This window comes from Suncus etruscus, chromosome 1 (assembly GCF_024139225.1).
Source record: "Suncus etruscus isolate mSunEtr1 chromosome 1, mSunEtr1.pri.cur, whole genome shotgun sequence".
NCBI classification, from domain to species: Eukaryota; Metazoa; Chordata; class Mammalia; order Eulipotyphla; family Soricidae; genus Suncus; species Suncus etruscus.
Genome location: NC_064848.1, coordinates 208,182,336 through 208,209,970, shown reverse-complemented (window position 1 = coordinate 208,209,970; position 27,635 = coordinate 208,182,336). Strand labels below are relative to the sequence as shown.

Here is a 27,635-nt window from a genome sequence, read left to right as displayed (position 1 = left end):
GTCGTGGATTCAACCTGTGACAACCCTGTTCGAGGCAGGCGTTCACGAACTTTTCTGTTTGTCTAGCACAAATTTCATTTGTGTTTTGTTGTTGCTCCCAGATGCCAGGCCAGTGTCTATGCTTACAGCTCTTTTCTGTATTCACTCTGGACTCTCCGTGCGGGTCAGGCACACTCTTCCTGGGGTCCTGTCTCTGATCTCTGGGTGAAGAATTTCCGCATAACCTGAAAGAACGGAGCAAGGTGATTTCCTGCTTTCCTGCATGTTCTGTGGATTTTGCTTGGTTTTTGCTTTGATTGCTTCATGCTGTGCTTCTGCTTTTGTTTGCGTGCTCATGGCTTTTTCTTGACTCTAGTAAAGGGTTAGCTCCAAGCAATGTCGGTGACACTAGCTTTTGTTTTAATATAAATTAAGTAGTCCTAGATCTGGTGGGGGGATGGTGAGGCCTTTCCTGGTGGGTCTGAAGGTTGCTGGTGACTGACAGGGGTCTTCGAACTACGGCCCTCGGGCCACATATTGTATTTATTCCCATTTTGTTTCTTCACTTCTAAATAAGATATATGCAGTGTGCATAGAAATTTGTTCCTAATTTTTGTTTTTACTATAATCTGGCCCTCCAACAGTCTGAAGGACAGTGAACTGGCCCCCTGTTTAAAGAGTTTGAGGACCCCTGGTAGAAACTCACACAAAGCAGTCACATGAAGTTCCAGGAGTCAGCCAGCTTTATTTCACAGTCCCTACTGCCACGCACAGCTCCTCACATGCCTCTGTTCCTTTTCCTAGCAGCTCTTCTCTGCTCCTTCTGGTTCTCTCAGCCTGTCTTCCTTTTAGCTGCTGTTTCCAGGCTTCCTTGCTGACCAACTCCCTTTGCTGACTCTACAGCTGCTGCTGCTTTGATGATGCTCAATTGCTGATGCTGACTCTAACTTCCTTCTTATCCTCTCTCTCCCCAGTCAGCCTCCTCGACCCACTCATTCCAGGTGTGGGCAGTTCTAACCATTCTGATGAGATAAATAAGAAGTTTGGGGGAGGGGGTACCCACATTCTCCACCTTATTTTTGTTTTTACAGAAGCATTATTGATAAGTGAGTGAATCAAACTCATCCGAGTTTCTTTTCATAAGCTTCTCTAAACAAAATCACAAGAACTTTTCTGCAGATAATGCAGTTTGAAAATAAGCTGCTTATTTCAAGTCTTTACCTCTCTCCCCTCCACTGCCTGCTTCTGACCCACCTGAGGGGGCATCTCAGTCCCCTCGAGCTGGACTGAACGTGCTGTGCCTTTCATTGGAACATGGGTGAACATGGCTCCTGTTCTGAATGGCTTCATGTTGCTCTGGTCTATCTACCTGCATTTCCTACTCTGGACTATACATGCCAGGCTTCCTAGAGATTCTCTTGCACACACGCCAAAAGGGGGAAGAGTGCTTTCCCAGTGGTGACTTCTCAATCTAAAGGCCTTTCCAGAACTGATAATTTATTGTTTACTATGGCACTAAACCAGAGAGACCCCCATCTCCCTAGAATGATAAGCCAATTATCGTTCCTGCAGACTCAGAGTCTAAAAACAGCTCAACCAAAGACCCCCATGCCCGAAGCACTGAGTCAGGTAGACGAGCCAGTCCTGGGCACTGGCAAATGGTTCAGTGTCTGGAATGGTTATGGATTTATCAACAGAAATGACACCAAAGAAGATGTCTTTGTTCACTAGACAGCTATTAAGAGAAACAATCCCAGGGCCAGCGAGGTGGCACTAGAGGTAAGGTGTCTGCCTTGCAAGCGCTAGCGAAGGATCAGGACTGTGGTTCGATCCCCCAGTGTCCCATATGGTCCCCCCAAGCCAGGGGCAATTTCTGAGCGCTTAGCCAGGAGTAACCCCTGAGCATCAAACGGGTGTGGCCCGAAAAACCAAAAAAAAAAAAAAAAGAGAGAGAGAGAGAGAAACAATCCCAGGAAGTTTCTGTGTAACATTGGCAATGAGGAGACTGTGGACTTTGAAGTGAAAGGAGAGAGGGGATCAAAAGCTGCTAATATATCTGGACCTGGCAGAATGGCAGTGAAAGGTAGCAGATATGCCCCAATCTACATACCGTATTTGCCGGTATAAGAAAGACGACTGGGCGTATAAGACAACCCACTAATTTTGCAGTTAAAACATAGGTTTAGGCCTATATTTGCTGCATCAGACAGAATGTTCCTGTGCTGCAACTGTATGTACCACAGTGAGCCAATCACAACAAGCAAAAGTTCAAAGGTTCTACTGTAATAGACATCCTCTCTGACTCTGGCCAATCTGAGCAGGCTTTTTACAGTGTAGATTCGGGTACAGAACACTGTATAATTTGCATGCATAAAAAGCCTGCTTGGATCGGCTGAGTTAGAGAGGCGGTCCGAGCAGCTTGGCAGTGATTGGTGCAGGATCGAGTTGGAAAATACGTTTTGTGGCAATATTCAGACAATTTTCGTTTAGCGGCATATTGAAACATTTTTCGGTATATACTCAGCATATAAGATGACCCCCAATTTTCTGTTGACTTTTTTGTTTCAAAAGTCGTCTTATACGCCGGAAAATACGGTAGGTTCTGTCACTCAACTGATCCACCACCTATGGTGGCAGAGCCCCCTCAAGTGAGACAGAAGCAGGCAGTGAAGGGGAAAGAGTTGAAGACTTTGCCAGTGGTCCTCAAACTATGGCCCCGCAGGCCACATATTGTATTTGTATCTGTTTTGTTTCTTCATTGCAAAATAAGATATATGCAGTGTGCATAAGAAGTCTTTCATAAGTTTTGTTTTTACTATAGTCAGACACTCCAATGGTCTGAGGGACAGTGAACTGGCCCCCTGTTTAAAAAGTTTGAGGATCCCTACTATCTTTCCTCTATGAGGGGCCTTTTTCGAGGACCTTGGACCCCTAACCTGCAGTAGCTTATTGAGGAGACCCCAGCAGCCTAACACAGAAGGTGATGATGGGGAAGGTGTAGGATCCAAGACCAGCTGAATAAGACCAACAAAGAAGCTGATTTCAGAACTTCCTGCACCTTGGTTACCTCCAAAAATGTGACTTTCTCCTAGGCTAATCTCTTGACCCTATTTTCATCGGGCACTGTATTGCTGGTTAAATTATGTTTTATCTGTATGGATCTTACTGTTTTGTTCTTTGCCCCATCGGAACAGAAAATTTTGTATCTAACTTTAGTGCTTTAATATTTGTTTGCACAATTCAGGGGAAAAGCATGTTAGAGTTTTAAAAGTTCTTAGCTATCCTAGTGAATGTTTCTCAATTGCTACGATGTTATATTGTGTATTTTATGTAGCAGCTTATTTTCAGACTGCATTATCTGCAGAAAAGCTCTTGTGATTTTGTTTAGAGAAGCTTATGAAAAGAAACTCGGATGAGTTTGATTCACTCACTTATCAATAATGCTTCTGTAAAAACAAAAATAAGGTGGAGAATGTGGGTATCCCCTCCCCCGAACTTCTTATTTATCTCACCAGAATGGTCAGAACTGCCCACACCTGGAATGAGTGGGTCGAGGAGGCTGACTGGGGAGAGAGAGGATAAGAAGGAAGTTAGATCCAGCATCTGTTGTGTGATTGTTGTAATAATGTTTTTGCCTGTCATCCCACCTGGATCTTCCAGGTGGTGGTGATTAAGGAAACAAATAAATAGCTTGTTGGGAAGGCAGAGGGAGCTCTTTTGCCAGAACTGACGGCTTGTTCGGTTTGCTTTTTAGATGGCAGGCATATTTCAGCAAGTTTTTTAAAGTCATGCAGAGTCCAAATTGATTTTCGACACCACATGCTTAGTACCTCCTGACAATATGGAGAGGTAGCCCCAAATTCTTTACATGCTTTCTTAAAACGTTCCACATCCTCCATTTCAAGAGGTTCATAATTTGAAACATATACTGTTTGAAATGGAGTTGAGGCCGGATTAGCAGAAGTACCTTGCACAGGACTCCGATGCCTGAGGTGTGGAATACTAGAATGTGGTTCATTGTCTGAGTTGGCACTAACATGTGAGTCCATACTGTGAACAGAATCAGGACTCTCTTGTGGACTTATCACTGGAGGCTGATCATCAGTGTCAAGATCTTGATTTGGATTATGAGTATCTAAATTACGTGTCCGAGTTGATTTTTTACCGGCAAAAATACCTATACTTTTGCTGCCAGTGTTAGATTTATCAGCCTGTATCTTAGTCCGAATTTTCGTAGGAAAAATTTTTTTATTGTCCATACTGGTCATCACTTTACAATTTCCACATTGTCTATTTCCTAACCACCAGCTAATGCCTATGCATATGGTAGTCATATTAGCCAACACAGAAATTCCACAAACTATGACTAATGGAGACCATTCAAGCAATGCAAATATTGGAGTAGAAATATTTGATTGAATTGTAAGCAGCAACCATCCAACGACAATGATATTTACTAGTATCAAACCAAGTGGTTTATATCCAAGCAGAGTAATGCACTTGAGTAATGCCAAACCGATGTATTTAATAACAGATGGCATAGTGAGTGTGAGTATCCATAATAACCATCCAAGGATCTCCAGAGGTAATTTCCAGTAAAACATTTCACTTACAGTTCCAGAGGGTCCAGATTCACCTGTTCCAGGCGCCAAATGTGGTGGGAGGTCAAACCCCTTGTTGATGGTCTCCAAGTCTAAGAATGACTCCCAGAATGATAAATTGAATCCCATTCTTCTGTCCCCCCTTTTGGGGGAGACTTTGATAATAATATCCGACGTGAATAATCAACGAATGCAAAAGATTAGGGGATCAAAGGTTCAGCAAAGAAAGTCTTTTGTCAGTTGCAGCCAGCTCCAAAAAGCAAACCGAACAAGCTGTCAGTTCTGGCAAAAGAGCTCCCTCTGCCTTCCCAACAAGCTATTTATTTGTTTCCTTAATCACCCCCACCTGGAAGATCCAGGTGGGATGACAGGCAAAAACATTATTACAACAATCACACAACAAGCATCAGAGTCAGCAGCAGCAATTGAGCATCATCAAAGCAGCAGCAGCAGCAGCAGCTGTAGAGTCAGCAAAGGGAGTTGGTCAGCAAGGAAGCCTGGAAACAGCAGCTGAAAGGGAGACAGGCCGAGAGAGCCAGGAGCAGAGAAGAGCTGCTAGGAAAAGGCATAGAGGCATGTGAGGAGGTGTGCATGTAGGGACTGTGAAATAAAGCTGGCTGACTCCTGGAACTTCATCTGACTGCTTTGGGAGTTTCTCCGCTGTTACCCTGCAGCGTTCAGACCCTTGGGGTTAAGGGGCAGCAGGAGCTGGGCCGAGCCCAGAAAGGCCTCACCAACCCCCTACTAACACTAGGACTTCTTAGTTTATATTAGAATAACAACTAGCCTGTCCTTGGGATTCATCCTGCTTTGGCCCTGTCTGTGCCCTCTCTGGCACTGTTTCTCTGGTTCCAGGACATGCAGCTCAGCTTTTTGTTCTTTGCTGCAGCTCACCTCCTCTCTGCAGCCACATTTCTCCTCAGTAAACTAGTTGTACTTCCAAAGCCGCCTTGTCTGCAGTCCCATGGGTTGTGGTTCTAATTGGAAACAGGAGTAAAGGATCTTTCTGACAGCCATAGTTGCTGAGAGTCGGGTCATTTTTACCTCCACAGGAGGGATTCGGGAATGAACCATGAGTGCTGATAATGACAAGCACAGGTTTGGTTCATCACTGGACCCAGAATTTCCCTTCTCAACCCTTATATCCTGGGCAGAGATGGACTCTGGATCAGAGGGGCTAGTGTGTGGTTAGCATTTTGGGCCACAGCAGAGTTGCTTTTTCAGCCCTTCAGGCTCTGTACCCAGGCAATACATTCAACAGTACACAGTGAATCTAGTGCAGGGATTGGCCCTGGGTCGTCTGTGCACAAAGCACTACCTCCAAGAATCTTCTAGAAGTGTGTCTGCATATCATGTTATCTGATCTGACTTTGTAGCATGATATTGAGAAACCGTCTGTTGAATGGTGGGTTGCGTGTTCCACAATCCCCAAAGAGGAAGATGGATTCCCATGCCCCCTGTCCAGGTAGGACAAGAGACGCAGGTCTGGCAGCAACTCCGATGCAGGAAATAATTCACACACAATTGAGAAGGTATAGCAGGCCAGAAAACTAAGTGCAAGTTGTTTATTCACAAGCCACCCACTCTACTACCTGGAACCATGAGCCAAGATGTCAGCCATCCCTCTACACTGCCAACCCCCCAGAGGGAGGAGTTATAGCCAGATGAGGAGGCAATGGGGAAACATGTTTTTAACAGGAAAACCAGAGGAACTAATTCAGGCATCTAATTAGAAGGCAATATGGGGACCAATCCAAAGGCCTCTACCAACAACCTTCCCTCTGGGTGTCACATGAAGAGAAGGGCATGGCTGGGGCCGGGCGGTGGCGCTAAAGGTAAGGTGCCTGCCTTGCCTGCGCTAGCCTTGGGCGGACCGCGGTTCGATCCCCTGGTGTCCCATATGGTCCCCCAAGCCAGGAGCAACTTCTGAGCACATAGCCAGGAGTAACCCCTGAGCGTTACCAGGTGTGGCCCAAAAACCAAAAAAAAAAAAAAGAGAGAGAAGGGCATGGAAGCTGGTTCCTCTCGAAGGCAGTGGGGAGAGTTCCTGATTCCCTCTAGGAGCTTAGGGGGTCCTGTCCTCTCCCCATTCTCCCAGGATGAGCCTGGACCTTGAACAACTCCTTCCTGTACTCAGAAAATGGTGATCTTCACTGATGTGGCTGTGAACTTCTCCCCTGAGGAATGGCCGTGCCTGGATTCCTCTCAGCGGAAGCTCTACAGAGATGTGATGCTAGAGACCTACCAGCACTTGCAGGCAGTAGGTGAGAGCTGCCCTAGGGCCACTGCTGGGGGCTACATCCTGGGGTGACAGAGGTGCTGTATCACACAGGGATCTGTATTCAGTGGTGGACATGATTCTGTTGATCCCCATTGTCAAACCCCTCCCTACCTCCCAGCCCCTGATTATATTTCTTAGATGAGTCCGACTTTATATTTTTAAATGTTATTTCAGTGACCAGAGAGATTGTGCATTCTGTCAGCTGTTTGCCACATCTGGTGTTCAAACTGGGTTGGATCCCTGGTTCTGCATATGCTCCCCTAAGCCTGCCAGGTGTTCTCGAGCATAGAGCTAGAGTTGGACTTGATTACTGATGTGTGGCTAAAAGTGATGTGAATTCATGAACCAGGGTACTTAGCCACACTTGGGTGAGCTCAGGACTTTATTCTGGACTCTGAGTTCAGGGATCACTCCTGACAGGTTTAGGGGATCATCTGGGGTATGAGTAATTATACCTGGGTTGGCCTTTTTATGGTCACGTGTTCCCCTCTCTACTGCTGTTTTAATCCTCATTAGACTGTGTAATATTTTTAAGTGACTAAAATTTTTTTCATGATTTCAAAAGGGCCACCTGTTAGCATATCCAGGGGTCTCTCCATTACTTTTTAGGATATTATGTTGGGGAAGATCAAATCTGATGTTTGTGCATGCAGAGCATGTTCCCCAATCTGTTGCTTCCTGTCGCTGGCCAGGGAAATTTTTCTTTTCTTTTCTTTTTTTTTTTTTTTTTTTTTTGTATTTGAACTATACAGGCACTCCAGGACTTATACCCAGGTCTGAACCTAGAAATCACTTGTGGCAGGATGTGGTGGGTCCTTTATGTGTCTGAGGATCAAATCATTGTCAACACTGATCATGGCATGTGCCCTATCACTGTTCTATAACTCCAGCCTCTTTTTAAGACATCTTTTTACTTTGGGGCCAGAGAGATAGCATGGAGGAAAGGCATTTGCCTTGCATGCAGAAGGTCGGTGATTTGATTCCTGGCATCCCATATGGTCCCCTGAACCTGCCAAGAGTGATTTCTGAGTATAGAGCCAGACATCTTTTGACTTTTGCAGTGCTTAGATTTACTCCTGGCTATACACTCAGTGCTCACTCCCTCAGGGACTCAGGAAATTACAGAGGGTGCCAAGATCAAATGTAGGTTGGTCCTGTGTAAGGCCAGCGCTGTCCTATTACTATCCCCTTCCCCTGTATTATCTGGGCCCCTCAATTAGACTTTCTTTTCAACCTGTACTCAACTGCACACTAACTAAAGTTAATATGGATAGCAGTTCCATGATCATTCTAGCCGCTTTCATTAGGGACCCAGACTCATGCATTGTCTGCTGTGCCCTTCCCTGTTCTCTAACCTAAAATTCATTCTTCTGTGACAGGTCATTGTGAGGTAAAGCCTGTGCTGATCTCCTGGTTGGAAGAAGGAAACCTGGAGAGGCTGCAGAGAGGCGTGTTTGCAGGTGAGTATGGGAAAAGCCCCCTAGACTTAGGGCCTGGGTTGAGAATGGATCATCGTGGGCACTTGTGAGATGTGAGTCCTGGACTTAGAGCTTGGAGCTCCCATATTAGGAGTGCAGGACCCACTCCCATTCATTGTCATTGTTTCTTATATCCCACAGATGAGTGAAACTGTTGTGTATCTGTCCCCTCCCTCTGACTCATAAGCATAATGATCTCATGTACCTCCATGTAGAAGCAAATTTTATGACTTCTTTTTTTTCCTAATAACTGCATAGTATTCCATTGTATAGATGTACCACCATTTCTTTAGCTAGTCATCTATTGTTGTGCACTCGGGTTGTTTCCAGAAATTGGCTATTATAAATAGTGCTGCAATGAACACAGGAGTATGGAGGGCATTGTTGCAGGCTGTCTTAAGCTAGTGACACTAAGATAAGCATGGGGTTCCCTTAAGGAAAGTGGGTAGATGGCATTGGCGATGAGATCAAGATTAGACACTCACAAGTGAGCTTGAATCTTGTCCATCTGTTATGGTCTAGAGCAGCATAATTTTACTAAATTTTTGACAAGGCATCATAATTGACCTTTAAAACTGTTAGTTTGCACACTGTACCAGACAAATGCGTAGGCCAAGCTGCATGCTTGGCAAAAAGAAATCTTATCTATATAGACCCCAAGGCACAGCTCTTAGTATCTATGCTCCTCTTATCTCTGAGACCATTCTTTATACTTTGTGGTCGCCCATCTGACCTGCTAGCAAGATCAATTTTCAGAGACAATATTTGTTACCTTTTGGCCTTGTTCCAGTTCATGCCCTCTGAGCTGAGACTGAAATACTAACTCTTAATATAGCTGCATTTAGGTTAATAGCAAAGTGAGGTTTGAGAGCGGTTAAAATAAATAATTGCTGACTTGTGACGGGGGGGGGGGGGGCGGGGGAGGCTTTAAAGAAATCTGAATATTCTTCTGAGGGATTCAGAGAAAAGTCCTTAGGATACTAATAAAGTTACATTTCAAATAAGAGGGGCACCTATGCTGCGACCCTATTAATTTCCACATTTTTCTGAGCATCTCATAGCAATGGTGGGTACAGGCAGTCAGAGCCTCTTGAGTCTACTGCCCTCTCCCTACCTGTGGCGTCGGAGTTAGGGTCTCTTCTTACACAGGGGTCATGGCAGGGCATGTTTATACTTTGGGGTTTGGTTTTTTTTTTTTGTTCGTTTTTTGGGTCACACTCGGCGGTGCTCAGGGGTTCCTCCTGACTCTGTGCTCAGAAAATCGCTCCTGGCAGGCTTGGGGAACCATATGGGATGCCGGGATTTGAACCACCATCCATCCTTGATCGGCTACTTGCAAGGCAAACACCCTACCGCTGTGATATCTCTACGGCCCCTGTTTATACTTTGTTTTTGTGTGTCTAGGGTCTAATCCTATTCTACTCTAATAGAACTGCTATTGTTGGATCATATGGTCCTAATTTACAGGGTTTTTGCAACAAATTTATATTGTTTTCCAAAAATGCTGGTCTAGACAGCATTCCCTCCACCAGTGAATGAGAGTTCTCTTTTCCCCACATACACGCAACACTGGTTGTTCTCACTGTTTCTCAGAGACTACTCTAGATACAGGGATTTCACCTGTCTCCTCTTGATGCTGGGGGAACACGCAGCACTGAAGATCGGACATGCATATATAGTTCGCTCGCTCTTCTACCCACTTTTAATTATGGTAAGGGTTACTAGGTCACACCCAGCAGTGCTCACGAGCCATTCAGTGCTCAGGAATCAGACCTAGTGCCTTGCCACTTGAATCATGATTATGTCTCTAAATATGGGGGGCCGGAGAGATAGCATGGAAGTAAGGCATTTACCTTTCATGCAGAAGGTCATCGGTTCGTATCCCAGCGTCCCATATGGTCCCCCGTGCATGCCAGGAGCAATTTCTGAGCACGGAGCCAGAAAAAACCCCTGAGCATTGCCGGGTGTGACCCAAAAACCACAAAAAAAAAATATGACTAATTAGGAAGAGAGGTTAGGCTATGCTCATTAAAACTTATGGTTTGGGGCCAGCGAGGTAGCGCTAGAGGTAAGGTGTCTGCCTTGCAAGTGCTAGCCAAGAAAAGGACCACGGTTCAATCCCCCGACATCCCATATGGTCCCCCAAGCCAGGGGCAATTTCTGAGCACATAGCCAGGAATAACCCCTGAGCATCAAACGGGTGTGGCCTGAAAAAAACAACAACAAAAAAAACTTATGGTTTACTCTTGGATTTGTGCTCAGGGATCACTTCTGGCAGCACTTGTGTACCATAGAGAGTGTCAAGGATTCAATTGGGGTTGGCTACAGGCTAGGCATGCACCATAAACCTTGTGCTATGTCTCTAGCCCCTAAATATGACTTACTAGATAGCAAGACTCAAATTTAAATCTATTCACACAAAATCTCTCTAACCACAACCCTAACCTGCCTCCATTGGTACAAGTCCAATCTAGGTGCTTCCTTACCTAATACATTAATACATTTCCCTTGTTGGAAGTCACTAAGAATGATTTGTACTCGTGAAATCAAAGTGCCACTATAACTCAGGAGAGTAAATATGTTTTGAAACCACATCACAGCGTAATACAACTTCAGGTGCTCTGTATCCAAAGGTCACTTAAGACCTTATGTCAAAAATTCCAGAATAGAGGTGGTAACTATAGTATAGTGTGTAGGATGTTTGCATTTCATGCACCAACCTAAGTTCAGTCCTCAGCACCCTCTTTCTTGCCTCCCCATCTGGTCACGTGTATTTAAAAATGGAAGTAACCTCTAAACACTTGGAGGTTTTGTCCCAAAACAGAAACAAAGAAAAATTTCTGGATCCAGATTTTTTGAAATTTGAAAGAAGACTTAGTGAATGCAATTGGAATGACAAACACTGTTTAGGGGACAGAGGTATAGTATAGCTTCCATAGAGTTCTTGAAGCCTGGCAGGAGTGACCCCCAGAGCACAGAGCCAGGAGTAAGCTTCTCTGGGTGTGGCCCCAGAATCCAACCAAAGACCCACTAGACTAGGAGCATGACAGTTTTATCTTGCTTTTATCAACAAAATAAGGGAAGTTAAGAGAACAGATTTCAACAGTGGAGTTATGGTCCAGACAGCCTTGTCAGCATCTACTCTGACCAAAACCTTCCTCTTTCAGCAGAACCAAAGCCAGAAATACATCCATGTGCCTTCTGCTCTCTTGACTTCGCCAGTCAGAACTTCCTCAATCATCACATGAAACGTAGTCATCCCTCTCGGATCCTCCAGTAACATCTGCAAGAAAGAACCCTCAGTTAGACAATTTCTGTCCTCATGATCAGAACCATTGGCAGCAACATTCTGATCCATATAATCACCAACCAAGGAATGACAAACTTGAAAGACAAAAGCACAAAAAAGGCTTCATACCTTTGGCTAGGAAGATAAGACACGAAAGAATTTCCAGAGTCCTTTTCTAGCCTATCTAGCAGTCAAATAGAGAGCTCTAATAAACATGAAATGGCAATGGGAGGAAGAAAGTAGCACAAGCCAAGAAAGAAAAACATGAATTGACAATGGTAGAAGAAAAGTAATACAAGCCAGAAAGAAAATCAACAGGACACAGGCAGAATAGTTGCAGAGATAGGAAGTCCAAGAATTTTTAAGAAGGAAGTATGTAAGGCCTGGGGCAGTCTTCACTGATGGATCAAATCTCATCACCATATCAGAGGTCATACACAGGGGAGAAAGCCCTTTGTTTGCAGGGAGTGTGGGCGAGGCTTCCTTTGGAGGTCAAATTTCATCATACACCAGAGGACACACACAGGGGAGAAGCCCATATGTTTGCAGAGGGAGTGTGGGCGAGGCTTCAGTAGGAGGTCAAATCTCATTATACACCAGAGGATACACACAGGGGAGAAGCATATGTTTGTAGGGAGTGTGGGCGAGGCTTCAGTAAGAGTTCAAATCTCATTATACATCCTGAGGAACACACACAGGGTGAGAAACCCGATTGTTTGTAGAGATTGTGGGAGAAGGTTTCAGGTCGGAAGTCAAATCTCATCAGACACCAGAGGACACACACAGTTGAGAAGTCCCATAGGTGTAGGGAATGTGGCCGAGCCTTTCTTTGGAAGTTCAACTCTCATCAAACACCAGATGACACAACCCAACAGAGAAGGCCCAATATTTGCAGGGAGTGTGGGGCAAGACTTCGCTCAAGAGGGCACATCTTATTAAACACCTGAGGACACACAAAAAGGAGTTCTATGTTTGCAAGGAGTGTGAGCAAGTCTTCAGTTGTAGGTCACGTCTCATCAAACATCATGAGGATACACACAAGGAAGAAGTCCGATAGAGCAATCCCGATGAGTGCAGGGAGTGTGGGCGGAGTTTCAGTAGGAAGTCAAATCTCATCACCACCAGCGAACACACACAGGGGAGAAGGCCCTATTTTGCAGGGAGTGTGGGCGAGGCTTCAGTCGGATGTCAAATCTCAGCAGACACCAGAGGACACACACAGTCGAGAAGTCCCATGAGTGTAGAGAATGTGGGCGAGCCTTCCTTTGGAGATCAACTCTCATCAAAACACCATATGTCACACACAGGGGAGAAGCCATATGTTTGCAGGGAAGTGTGGGCATTGCTTCAGGAGGATCTCACATCTCATCACACACTGGAGAACACATAAAGTGAGAGAAGCCCTATATTGCAGGGAGTGTGGGCAAGACTTCACTCAGAGGGCACATCTTATTAAACACCTGAGGACACACAAAGAAGAGTTCTATGTTTTGCAGGGAGTGTGGACAAGGCTTCTGTTGGAGATCACATCTCATCAACCATCAGAGGGGCACCACACAAGCGAGCTAGTCCCATGAATGCAGGGAGTGTGGGCGAGCCTTCCTTTGGAGGTCAACACCATCATACACCAGAGGATACACACAGGGGGAGAAGCCCTATGTTTGCAGGGAGTGTGGGCGAGGCTTCAGTAGGAGGTCAAATCTCATCATACACCACAGGACACACACAGGGGAGAAGCCCTATGTTTGCAGGGAATGTGGGCGAGGCTTCAGAAGGACGTCAAATCTCATCATACACCTGAGGACACACACAGGGGAGAAGCCCTATGTTTGCAGGGAGTGTGGGGAAGGCTTTAGTCGGAAGTCCATATCTCACCCACACACCAGAGGACACACAAAGAGTTCTATGTTTGCAAGGAGTGTGGGCGAGCCTTCCTTTGGAGGTCAACACTCATCATACACCAGAGGATACACACAGGGGAGAAGCCCTATGATTGCAGGGAGTGTGGGCGAGGCTTCAGTAGGAGGTCAAATCTCATCATACACCAAAGGATACACACAGGGGAGAAGCCCTATGATTGCAGGGAGTGTGGGCGAGGCTTTTGTACCAGGTCAAATCTCATCATACACCTGAGGACACACACAGGGGAGAAGCCCTATGTTTGCAGGGAATGTGGGCAAGGCTTCAGTCGGGAAGTCATAATCTCATCAGACATCAGAGGACACACGGGGGAGGTTCTATGACTTTAGGGAATGCTGGGGTGAAGCCTTTCTTTGGAGATCAACTCTCATTGAACACCGGATGACACACATAAAGGAGAAGTCCTAGATTTGCAGGGGTGGTGTGAGCTCATTGACCTGTGTCTGAGAAAACTAAAAGTTGCTTCAAGGAGAGATACTACCCCCAAGATGCAGAGCTCTGTGGTAGTGCATATTGTTGACATGTGTGAAGCCCTGTTATCAATTTCTGGCACTTCATGCCTCCCTTCCATCCAACATGACTATGAGTGGTCCTCTTGTTCCCTTGAGCATTGTTCATTATGGTCTCTAAAATCTTTAAAACCAGATTTAGTGTGCTGGAGGAATAGAGACTTCCAAGCACCTGCCCTTGCAAGCTGATTTTTATCCCTGTGTCCCACTTCTACAAAGCGCAATCCTGTCAGTCCTACTAATAGCTTTAAATTTTGGTCACACCAGGATGTGAGTAGGGCTTATTTCTGGACCTGCACTCAAGTATTACTCAAGGCAGGCCTCGGGGAAATCATATGGGATGCCAGAAGTCTGAGACTTGGTCAGTTATTGTGCATGGCAAGTTCCCTACCCACTGTAATATTACTGTGGCCTCGGTCCTCTTGTTTTGACTTTGTGGTTTGTGGGGCATGCTTGGGGGCCACACCTGGCAGTGGGTTACTTCTGGCTCTACACTTAGGAATTACTCCAGGGAACCATTATGGTTGTTCCAAAAACAAGTCTAGTTTTGGTTTGCATGTAAAGTAAGTGCCTGCTGTACTATTATCATTCTTGGCATTTTTGTTGTTTGTTTTGTTTTTGTTTTTATTGTTTTGTTTTTGTTTTTGACTCACACCCGAGTGGCGTTCAGGGTTACTCCTGGCTCTGGGCTCAGAAATTGCTCCTGGCAGGCTCGGGGGACCCATATGGGATGCCGGGATTCCAACCATCATCTGTTCTGGATTGGCTGCTTGTAGGCAAACACCCTACCATTGTGCTATCTCTCTGGCCCCCATTCTGGCATGTTTTTTTAAACTTTTTTTGAGTCCTGCTGTTTTTAATCACAGTGAGCTGAGCTCACTGTGCCTAGGTGTGTTTAAGCACCAACAGAGGGCATAAAAGTCATTACAACTGCAAAAGAGATTTGGAAGTGCCATGACAAGAATGTGTGAGTACTGCTGGGATCCTTAGCATTCACGACCATAATTTGTGTTGCCTGAATTCAACTAAGAACTAAGAACATTAGCCCCAGCAAGCACCATGTAAGGAAAGCAGTTAAGAAACTGCAAACCTTGCCATTGAATCTGTAAGCATCCTTACTTGATGTATGACCTTCCCCACCACAGTGAGCACCAAAGATAAAAAGAGGTAAGCATCTTAGTCAGCCATGTATGCAACTGATATCAAAAACCACTTTAACAGCATAATGAACAAGAGTAATAAAAAATAAACTTAAAAATCTCAGACTTCAGGGGCTGGGGAGATAGCTCCAAGATCTGAGTGCATCCCTTAAAAGCAGTAGTAATGGTGGGTTCACTATTCCCAGCACTGCATGGGTCCCCAAGTACTGACATGGAATCTGAGTGCTACCAAGTTTGGCCCAAAAATAGTAAGACTGGGTGCAGAAAACTTGTATCAATAATGGAGCACCTGCTTTGCATATTTGAGACCATAAGTTCCATATCTAGCACCCAAAAAAGAATTACATTTAAGGGACTGAGTGATAGTACAGTGAGGCTGAATTAGGGTTTGATTTCCAGTCTTCCCATATGGCCCCTTGAGCCTGCCAAGAGAGATTCCAGATCACAGATCCAGGAGTAACCCCTGAGCGCCACTGTGTGATGCCCAAAAAGCTAAAAAAAAAAAAAAAAATTACATTTAACAAACATAGTTTACTTTTACAAAAAATCAAATTCGGGGCTAGAAAAGATCGTTTATACGGCACTTGTTTTACATATGACTGACCCTGATTCAATACTGGCACCACATGACTCCAGCAAGAGGGACCCCGGGTTTCTTGAAAACCACCCTAGGCCCCCAAATAAAACTCAGGTAAATGACTTATTGAAGAAATCACTGTTTTTTTCCTTTTGGATTTTTTGGGCCATGCTATGTGGTGCTCGTGACTTACTCATAGCTCTGCAATCTGGGGTCAATTCAGGCAGTGTTGAGGGGACCACATGGGCACGCCGGAGATCAAACCCTGGCTGTCCACATGTGAGGCAAGTGCCCTACTCACTACTATTTTTATAATCTTTTCCCTCCTAGAATACGGAAGGATGCTCTTTTAGAAATTAGTCACTTAGCTTTGCTCAGTGGCAGTATCGTAGCCAATGAGGTTTATCCGAGGCTCGATTATTGCTAAAAAAAAATAGAAAAAGAAAAAAAAGAAATTAGTCACTTGGGATGGGAAATCATGCTTAGGACATGGGGGTGGTCGCCCTCGTATGGCCACACCTGGGCCACTGCACCCATCCCCATCTCAGCTCCAGTGGAGGCAAAGGCAAGAGACACATTCCAGGGCTGGGGGGTGTGGGGTGGGGTGGGGTGGGGTGGGGGTCTCTGCAGCCTCACTGGACCCTTCACCTGCACACTTAGGGGACGGAGATCTCAGTTTCCCAACACACACACACCAGCTTCCAACGACTGTCCCTCTACCAGTCGTGACTTTAACCCTGGTTTATAGAAAGGCTTTTGTTGTTTTAAAGCTGTGCTGGGAGTCCGCTGCTCAAAACACAGTGAGCCGCTTGCTCTACCACCGAGTCACATTCCAGACCCTCAACTCGGTATTTTCACTTGTAGGCCCACTCCCAGCTGTGCTAGGCTTACTTCAGCTCTGCACTCAGAGATCACTTGTAATTTGGAGCTACCAAATAGGGTGCAGATAGAGCCTCAGTCAGTGGCTTGTATGGCAGTTGCCTCTTAGTCTGTACTAAAGATCTGGCCCCAAAACACTTCAAAAAAATCAAAGGGAGAGGTTGAGTACTGGGATTTGCATTGACAAGAGTACTGGGTTCCGTCCATGGCATCATACACATCCGCAAGCGCTGCTAGTCGTGGCACAAAAAGAAAAGAATTTCGTGAGAAACACGTGGCCCCTAGAATACAACAGTGTTGTGTATTTGTTGTAATATTGTTGTTTGGCCTGTCGTCTCCACCTGGATCTTCCAGGTGGGGGTGATTAAGGAAACAAATAAATAGCTTGTTGGGGAGGCATAGGGGGCTCTTTTGCCAGAACTGACGGCTTGTTCGGTTTGCTTTTTGGAGCTGGCTGCAACTGACAAAAGACTTCCTTTTGCTGAACCTTTGGTCCCCTAATCTTTTGTATTCATTGATTATTCACTCCGGATATTATTATCAAAGTCTCCCCCAAAAGGGGGGACGGAAGAATGGGATTCAATTTATCTTTCTGGGAGTTATTCTTAGATTTGCAGACCATCAGCAAGGGGTTTGACCTCCCCCCACACACACACACAAAAGGATGCTAAAATTAGAGCCACATGCTGGGAAATCAAGTTCAGCGACGTGGAGCTTGCCAACCCCGTGTGGCCAACTTTGGGGCACTGCCACCCATTGCCTTTTTCAGACCCAAAGAGACAAAGGGAGGAGACATTCCAGGGCATGGTCTTTGAAGCCTCGCTGGGCCCCTTCACCTGCACACAGACCTGCGGGACCCCTCAATTTCTGGATCCTCCTGAGCTTCCTGAGATAATTCTCCCCCCGGGTTCTCTTCATCGAGATTCCAAAGAGGTTTTTGGTTGTGGTTTTTTTTTTTTTTAAATAGAATCTCTTCCACCCATGCTTGACCAATGAGCCATAAACTATACTTACAAGGGTGCCGAGCAAACACCAGGAAGCAAGACAAAAATAAAGTGAACAGGACAAGAAAATATTTTTTAAAGACTTATTTGACTGCTGGAGTGGTGGTGCTAGAGGTAATGCGTCTGCCTGGCAAGCACTAGCCTAGGATGGACCGCAGTTCAATCCCCCAGCGTCCCATATGGTCCTTCACAAGCCAGGAGCGATTCCTGAGTGCATAGCCAGGAGTGACCTCCTGAGCATCAAACAGGTGTGGTCAAAAACAAAACAAAAAAAGACTTATTTGAGCTGGGTTCATTACCTGCAGTATTGGGAAAACAGTGGACATTGTGACTCTCCCTGCAGAGTCATCGACTGAGGGGCTTGTTGTCCCAGGTTGACTTTTCCAGCTTTAAGGCAAGATCCTAGTGTGCAAGGCTGGAGCTGGGGACCCGCCCCCCCCCCCACAAACAAAGCCGGCTGTAGAGAAACAGCCCTTAGGATGGGCTTGGATGGTGGATGGAGGCCTTTGTTCTTAGGCCCCGGCCATGTGGCTCCATCCCCCATTAACCTGCGGGATGGGTCCAGGAAAGCAACGACCGGTATTGAACTCACACACAGGCAGGCTTCCAGAGAGATAACATCTTTATTGCCCTGGCCAACAGATGTGGCTGCTAACCATTTACGCATACCATTCTTAGCTAGCCCTGCATCTTCTTTCATCCATATCACCTCCAACCTCCATCCTGGCAAAAGACCAAAAAGCCAAAAGATCCTAATCCTCTCTGGTCAAAGCCTTATCTAACCTTCCCAAGACTCCTCCCAGGAATGGGCAGGGTCTTGCAGGTAAGATCAAGTTACCCAGTTAGAATGGGGGAATGGGGCCACAGCCTGCCGCACTGCCCAGCTCCTATCCAAATCCATCTAGCCATGTAGGACATGATCTCTCCTCTCTCTCTCTTCTCTCACTCTCTCTCTCTCTCTCTCTCTCTCTCTCTCTCTCTCTCTCTCTCTCTTCTCTCCTCTCTCCTCTTCTCTCTCCTCTCCTCTCCTCTTTTCTCTCTCTCTTCTCTCCTCTTTCCTCTTCTCTTCTCTTTCTCCTCTCCTCTCCTCTCCTCTTCTCTTTTCTCTCTCTCTCTCTCTTCTCTCCTCTCTCCTCTTCTCTTCTCTCTCTCTCCTCTCCTCTCCCCTCTCCTCTCCTCTCCTCTCCCCCCCCCCTCTCTCTCTCTTTCAATAGTTTAAAAAAAAAACCTCCAGCATCAGGAACCTTCTCTCTGGACATTGACTGCAATTACACTGATTAAAAGGACCTTATGTCTGAAGGAAAATGTCTCACAGGAAAGGGACCCACAGAAAATACTACCCTGATGGGCTCAATAGTGAGCTCAGGGCTGACCTTGAGGCCAATCCAGAAGGGCAAGAGACACAGGAAGGTGGCAGCGAGGGCAGGGAGCTAGAACATGAGCAGAGGGCAGAGGAGAAACAGGCACATGGACGACTGTTGTTTTAATTATAAAATATAAAGTTCTAGTGCTGGGTAAGGGCCTTCCTCAGCCTGGTGCCTCTAGACCAGGGGTCTCAAACTCGCGGCCCCGAGGGCCATTTGTGACCCTCTGTACAACATTTTTTGGCACACAGCCGGCCTTCAAATATCACAGTATTCGCGATTATTTGCTTACCAAATAATCACAATAAAAATCTCATTAGTAAGAAAAAAAATCACATTAAACATTTGCATCCGTTCGGGGTATGCAAATGTTTAATGCGATTTTTTGCGATTTTTTTTCTTACTAATGCGATTTTTATTGCGAATATTCGGTAAGCGAATAATCGCGAATACTTTGCGCCTAGCGCAAACGTCATTTCCATTGCTCCTGCCCGCTGTCCCCTTGCATTATCGGAGGCCTAAGGGAGAGAAGGGAGAGAAGCTTATTACAGAATTAGATTTTGTCATACCTTCATCATGACTTCATCAAAGCCTGCAGTGAAGAGAAAGATTGATGATGAGCACAGATAATTTCAGATAAAGTGGGAGGACGCAGTATTTCTTTGTTGAGCACAGGGGCATCCCCACATGTCTTATTTGCTCAGAGAAAGTTGCAGTGCACAAGGAATACAACTTGAAACGCCATTATTTCAACTAAACATGCTGAGGAATGTGCAAAATATCAAGGAAATGAGAGAGCCAAGCGGGTTGCCAGTCCTTAAAGCATGTCTAATGAGGCAACAAGATTTCTTCAAGAAAACAACCAAAAGAGAATGTTGCAACTAGTCGAAGCTACTTACATGGTTAGTGAGATGATTGCTAAGGCAGGGAAACCATTCACAGAAGGAGAGTTTGTTAAAAAAAAATGCATGTTACAGGCTGCAAGTATTATCTGTCTGAAAAAGAAAGGTCAGTTTAGCAAATCAGCCTTTCTGCCAACACTGTGGCAGAGCGCATTTCTGACATGTCAAGTGACATTTATCATCAACTGTGTGAGAAAGCCAAATGTTTTGATGCATACTCAGTTGCTCTTGACTAGGGCACAGATATAACAGACACTGCACAGCTCACAATTTATGTCCGTGGTATTGATTGCAATTTTGAATTGACAGAGGAGCTGCTCACAATGATTCCAATGCATGGTCAGACCACCGCTAAATGAGATATTTCGGCATCTGTGTGATGCCATTGAGAATGCAAGTTTGCCATGGAAGAGGTTTGTTAAAATAATAACCAATGGAGCGCCATTGATAACAGGCAGGAAAAATGGACTGGTGGCACTTGTTCAACAAAAACTTAAAGAGGAGGGTGTAGAGAAGGCTGTTGTAAATCAGCCCCTGATGAAGTTGACTGATGGAGGGATGGAGGATGAGACCTTTCTCCTCCAGTTTGGACCATGCATCTGTTACCCTGTTCAGCCGGCGATTCTGAGGTAAATGTGGCAGGAAGAAAGCCAACAGGCAGTCAGGCTTCTGAAGAAAACAGCTCTTTATTCCTTGAAGAGGCCGAAGCCAAAAAGCTTAAGAATAGGCCCCAGGAAAACAGCCCCTCACCTTCCACAGAACCTTGCTTTTATGCCCCAGAATCAAGTACCACCCAATGGTGGGATCAGATACCACCCAATGGTGGGAGCAGAATCAGGTACCACCCTAGGGTGGGAGCAGAATGCCAGGTCACATGCTAGGATAGGGCACAATCACTGATCAGGGTAGATCAGTAACATAATAATCCCATAAAAATGTTTACATACACAACAAAGGCCATTGCTTCACTGCATTATCCATCAGCAGGCCCTTTACAGTAAATGCCTGCCATGTGACAATGTGATGTCCGTTGTTGTGAAATTCATCAACCAAATCAGATCCAGGGGCTTAAAGCACAGGAGTTTCTGTGTTTTTTTTTTTAGAGGAAATGGAGTCAGAATATGGAGATATGCTCTATTTCACGAGGTACATTGGCTCAGCAGGAGAAATGTCCTGAGAAGATTTTTTGAGTTGAGAGAAGAAGTGAAAGCCTTCATGGAGAAGGATGGGAATGCTGTTTCTGAGTTGAGTGATCACAAATGGCTCATGGACTTAGCTTTTCTTGTTGACATCACACATAAGCTGAACGTACTAAACAAGATGTACAGCTTATCAGTTCTGCCTATGACAACGTGAGAGCATTCTCTACAAAACTTGTGTTATGGAAATCCCAGCTCTCTCAGACAAACCTTTGCCAGTTCCCAGCATGCAAGGAACTTGTGAATTCAGGCATACCTGAATATATACCTGGTGAGAAATATGTTGATGCTATTATTAAGCTAGAGAAGGATTTTGATCACAGATTTGCAGACTTTCAAAAGCACAGAGCCACTTTCCGAATTTTTGTGGACCCCTTTTCCTTTGATGTGCAAAATGCCCCTCCTGTGCTTCAAATGGAGCTCATTGACCTGCAATGGAACTCTGATCTCAAAGCCAAGTTCAGGGAGATTAGTGGAAAAGCAGACATGCATGGGCAATTTTTGAGAGAATTGCCCCCCAGCTTCCCTGAGCTTTCCCTCCCGAATGTTTCAAGCGCACCATGTGCCTTTTTGGGAGCACATATTTGTGTAAAAAGTTATTCTCCACATTGAACTTCAATAAGTCAAAGTACAGGTCTAGACTTCATGATGATCATCTTCAAGCCATACTGAGGGTCTCAACTGCTTCCTCTCTAAAGCCAAATGTGGTTCAGATTTGTGAGAAGAAGCGCTGTCAAGTCTCTGGCAGCAAGGAATAGGCAAAAGATGCCATGTTCAGAAGAACTGTTCATGATCTTCACTCAATGTTCTATTCATGTTCAGAAAAAAATCATTAAAACTGTTAATAATGACGTTTGAGGACTTTTTTTTTGTAAAATCCCTTATTGTGCCCCTGCCTCACCCCAACTTTGCCTCCTGCGGCCCCCAGGTAAATTGAGTTTGAGACCCCCTGCTCTAGACCTTTTGGAGGACAAGTATTTCAGATAAATTAAGAAATGAGAAAAGTTACAAAGTGTTGGGTTCCCGTTTACACCTTGTTTGGTTATCGATGGATCCACAAAGAGCTTCCAGAATGAGAAATCGATTTCCATTTCCCTATCCCCTTGTGGGGGAGGAGATCTTGGTAATATTTATCCTTGGCAAATAATCCACACAGACAGGAGGATAAAGGGGTAAGAAGATCGGATGCAGAGTCCTCTGTCAGCCTACCAGAAGCTCCAAAACACACCTGGAGGCAGCTAGTAAACTCTACCAAAAGACCCCGAGCACCTAGCTCCCAAACTATTAGGCTCTCAACAGCACCCCTACCTGGAAGGTAGGAGGTGGGACAACATGCAGAGATGAAAATCTTATGGAAATGCTTTCATATATATAAAACAAAGCTTTTGTTTTCTCTTTTTTATTGTTTTTTTTTTTTGTGGTTTTTTTTGGGTCACACCCGGCAGTGCTCAGGGGTTATTCCTGGCTCCAGGCTCAGAAATTGCTCCTGGCAGGCACGGGGGACCATATGGGACGCCGGGATTCGAACTGATGACCTCTTGCATGAAAGGCAAATGCCTTACCTCCATGCTATCTCTCCGGCCCCCTTATTGTTATTTTTTTAATACAAAGAAGGTGGAAATTGTGAAGTTACAGCTCCCCCAATGCCCTATATTAATATCACTTGAATGGTCAGGCCCACCCACACCTGGAGTGGTCTGCAGTATGGAATAAAGAATAAAAGAGGCTGGCTGGGGGCCAGAGAGATAGCACAGCAATAGGGCATTGTCTTGCAAGTAGCCGATTCAGAACAGATGGTGGTTCAAATCCCGGCATCCCACATGGTGCCCCGTGGCTGCCAGGAGCGATTTCTGAGTGCAGAGCCAGGAGTAACCCCTGAGCACTGCCAGGTATGATTCAAAAACCAAAACCAAGACAAAACAAAACAAAATCCTGGCTGGGGGAGGAGAGAAGAGGCAAGGAAGCATGGGAAGCAGCTGAAAGGGAGAAAGAGGCAGAGCCAGAGGAAAAGCAGCTTAGAAGAAGCTGCTTGGAAGCCACGTGAGGAAATGCACGTGCGGATAGGACCCTAGAATAAGCCAAGCTGTCTTCTATGAAACTTCAACAGACTGATTATTTCTCTGCCGTTACCCTGCAATCTTCAGATCCACCAGCCGAAGAGTCTACAGGCACCTTGCTGTGCCGAGGGAGGCCTCACCCCAACACTAGGACTTTAGACTGTATGTTAATTTAAAACAACAGATGACTGTGGGTGAGCACTGGCATCCCATAGAGTGAGGTAACCCACCAGGGATGAGCCTGCAAAGAGTGGGCTCACATGGGAGTCAATCCTGAGTGTGGAGCCAGGAATAATTTAAAAAATGCTGGATGTGACCCCCCCACCTAAAATAAATGTGTTTGGAGATCCACAGTGGGTCTCTCATAATCAGGATATCCAGAGCGAGGCTTTTGGTGTCTATGGCTTGATTTCTTTCTATTTGATCGCTTCCTTTTGCCTTTCTCTTTTCTGTATGTTTTTGTTTGTGGGACAAACCCTACCGGCTCAAGGTCATCTTCTTGATCACAAAATAGACAAGGGTTCCCTCTAGGGAAAAAGTCACTTGACTGATAGGGAAAGTAATACAGTGGAGGTTGGGGGAAGCCTGGAAATAAAATGTGCTTCAAAGAGCCTGCCTTGGACTAATAATTGCAGAGGAGTGGATGTGTGGAACATTCCCTGTCATTTTAGGAACAATACTTTCTGCCGCAAAAGTCCTACAACTGTCCTACATGCAGAGAAAACTCCTACAAGAGAGAAAAGGTGGCACAGACATCTGTTTCAGCTCTGGTTGTTCAACCTTTAACACTGACAAAACTCAGTTTAATACCTATGATGGTTCTTAAAAGTGGGGGAGAGGGGCAAATTTCTAGATCATGGGCTGCACTGTGCAGAGAGCACTGAACCATCCCACTACAAGCCTGTATCTTGTGACAAACAGTGGATCATGAGCATGGTACAGTAGCCCAGAAACAAATAATACATTCATACAATATGAAAAATGCAGTCTAGAACATGTCCTCTTATTGAATGAGGCTGACATCTACTGGGACACCGGTGTCATCTTAAATGTCCACATCATGGCAATGGTAGCCCTATGAAAAGATACTAAGTGTGGAGGCCCACAAAGCACAATGGTGGGAGTCACCAACCTTTATTCCAGGATCCACAGGAAAATGTGCTTTGGAACATGCACATGGATTAGGGAGCACTGAAACATATTAGGTCAGAGGAAGCAAAGAGGCGAGAATGCTATTTTTCTTTAATAAAAATAATTGACAGCATCGATAACATGTTCACAAAAGATAATTGAACTTTACCTCCCATAGATTACTATACAAGACTTAATATTGTTGGAACTGAAAACTGTTACACTGTTTAATTGACTTAAAATAATGTAGGGGATTGATATAACTGAAGATGCAAAGTTTCATCATAAAAAAAAAAATCCATGGGCCCGGGCGGTGGCGCAAGAGGTAAGGTGCCTGCCTTGCCTGCGCTAGCCCTTGGACGGACCACAGTTCGATCCCCCCGGCGTCCCATATGGTCCCCCCAAGCCAGGAGCAACTTCTGAGCTCATAGCCAGGAGTAACCCCTGAGCGTTACCGGGTGTGACCCAAAAAAAACAAAACAAAAAAAAATCCATGAGACGAAGCAGTAGCACAGCAGGGAGGGCATTTGCCTTATACGTGGCTAACTGTGTTTGATTCCCAGCATCCCGTAGGGTCCCATGCAAGTAGAAATTTCTGACCGTAGATCCAGAAGGAACCCTTGTGCACCACCAGGTGAGCCCCCAAAACAACCACACAAACAGAAGAATCCAGATTTGACACATTCTCACCTTTGGGAGAAAAGCAGGGAAAGAGACACAGAATCTGGACTGCTGGTCTTGAGGACTCGAGTCAAACCAGGACAGCAGCAGGTACAGTACCTCAGTCACTTCTACATTTAAAGGCTGAAAGGGCTGTTTGAATGGAATGCAAAAAAAAAAAAAAAGAAACGGGAGTCCAATCGCTTCTTGCAAACACTAACATGGATGTTACTCTACCAGTGGTCCTCAAACTATGGCCCACGGGCCACATATTGTATTTGTATCTGTTTTGTTTCTTCTTTGCAAAGTAAGATATATGCAATGTGCATAAGAATTCGTTCATGGGGCCGGGCGGTGGCGCTGGAGGTAAGGTAAGCCTTACCTGCGCTAGCCTAGGAGACGGACCGCGGTTCGATCCCCCGGCGTCCCATATGGTCCCCCAAGCCAGGAGCGACTTCTGAGCGCATAGCCAGGAGTAACCCCTGAGCGTCACCGGGTGTGGCCCAAAAACCAAAAAAAAAAAAAAAAAAGAATTCGTTCATAAGTTTTGTTTTTACTATAGTCAGACCCTCCAATGGTCTGAGGGACAGTGAACTGGCCCCCTGTTTAAAAAGTTTGAGGACTCTCTATTTGTCCCTTTGGGACCATGTGAAATGCTGGGAATAATCCTTTGGCTTCAGGACAGAGCCAGGAAGGGGCTCTCATCTGGGGAACATTTAGTGGCAGTTCAGGGGCGGGCAGCATGGTCCAGACTTCCTTGTCGGTCTAGGGATGGAGTCTTGGGTCCTTCCAGGGACTGCGATTGAGTCTTGCAGGGATCCTTCACTTCACAGCAAAACTGCTTCTTTGGTGCCCGTTCAGGCTTTCTTTCAGCACTCACTGTGCTGTCTCAAATGCAAAGTAAATCCCACAAAAATTCAATGGATGGAACAAAGAAAAATCCAGGGGGGGTTGTGCTGTCATAAACTGGTCTTTGACCGGAGACAAAATTTGGAATAGAGGGATGGGACATCATGCATCTTCTAAGGAGGCTGATGCTTCACCAGGCTAAGGATGGATTCATCTGGAAAATAGATGATGAGAACTGCAGCGCCATTTATAGGAATTTTATTTCAACAGGGGATGGAGAGAAGGCCCACTAAAATGTCATGTTTTTAGCATGATGGCTAATCTGTATACCCCCAAGGGATTTTCACCAAAATGTCCACCATGGAAGTTTCACCCCCTGCAAGGAGAGTTGGGAAAATTCTGTAGAGAAAAAAAATGTTTTTTAAATATGGACTGCTTCAGAATGTGCGTGCCATCCTTGCACAGGGGCCATGCTAACCCTTCTGAGTATCGTTCCAATTTTAGTAGATGTGCTGCTGAAGTGAGCACCTGTAGAGAAATTTTTTAGATTCATGCTATGGTATTGACATTATATTTTCTTCATATTATTTAGTCTATTCACATGCAAAATATAGCCTTGATTAAAATCCTTTTACCTGGATAATTTTCATCACCAAATTAACGACAATCTTTTTTCTCTCTCTTCAAATTGCCCTTGCACTGTATGCTTCTGGGAATCAAGGGTTTGGCCAGGATGCAGATCTTTGTGCTATTGACATTTCCCAGAAATTGAGAACAGCATCTTTGTAGACATATCTCTCTCTTTCATTTTGACCTCAAAATAATAGAGCCTCTCTCAGTGAAGATAAGAATTCCTACAGAGTTTTTTTTTACTTCTTACTAATTCCTTATTTTACATCTGAGGCTAGTTTTATCAGTTTGGGATGTTATGTTAAACTTAACCTTCTCCTTTGTAACTCAGAACTCTTACTGTTCACATCCATAGCCTGATGTATTATTGTTAAAGCTCTGCTTTGTAACTGTAAACATTCTCCTCATATCTGTGACTGGCTTTTACCCCTTATGAAACTTCTAGCTTAAAGATTAAAGTGGGAACACTGTTCCCACACACAAATTGTGTGTGCTCTCATTTTCTTCAGATTTCGTCACCACCCGTGCATCCATGCATCCAGACTGTGTGAAAAATAAAAGTGTGTTGGCACTATAGACAATGTCTTGGATTGAACAAACTAGCTTTCCTGGAGCCTAGAGTTGGTCTTATGCTAGAAAACTTCAGGGGTAGGGTCTCCTTGTATTTAGGCCAAGGTTTTTCCTTTTCATGCCCCCCATATTTTGGTGGTCCTATGCAAACAATAATTGCTACTCTAACACCATTTTTATTGTGCTCCTTTGACTCAAATCCTTAAAAAAAAACACTTAAACTTTTGAGGTTAACTTAAACTAATATGCATGTGCATGGGAATGTAAAAAAAAATTACTATGTCTTTAATGTTTAAGGAATTACATAAGTTTTATGGCTTTAGATTGCTTTGTGTGCTGCTAAAAATATTATAATGTATTACAATCTGGGGACTTGAGGGACAAAGTAATTGTACATGGGTTCTGTTTTATTTATCTTAATGTTCTTTGGCTGAAAGTTCAAAGTTAAGATATCAGCAAGGGGACTTCTGAAAATTCTGTTTATGGGTGATTGTCCTTTCACTGTAACTTTACCTTTCCTCTTTCTTTGCATCTTTGTTCTCATAATTAAAAATAAAAAATTATTTTAAAAAATGTGCTTCTCTCTTCTTTTCCTG

The 27,635-nt window shown here is 44.9% G+C and overlaps 1 non-coding gene and 1 pseudogene across 1 annotated transcript; one reads left to right on the top strand and one right to left on the bottom strand.

Annotated features, from left to right (window-relative positions):
• Positions 1–16,160: 16,160 nt before the first annotated feature.
• LOC125995544 (uncharacterized) lies at positions 16,161–16,240 on the top strand (annotated as a pseudogene).
• Positions 16,241–26,260: 10,020 nt separating this feature from the next.
• LOC126029159 (U6 spliceosomal RNA) lies at positions 26,261–26,367 on the bottom strand. Its single transcript, XR_007502815.1, has one exon. It is a non-coding gene; the product is annotated as a U6 spliceosomal RNA (small nuclear RNA).
• Between the last annotated feature and the right edge of the window lie 1,268 nt (positions 26,368–27,635).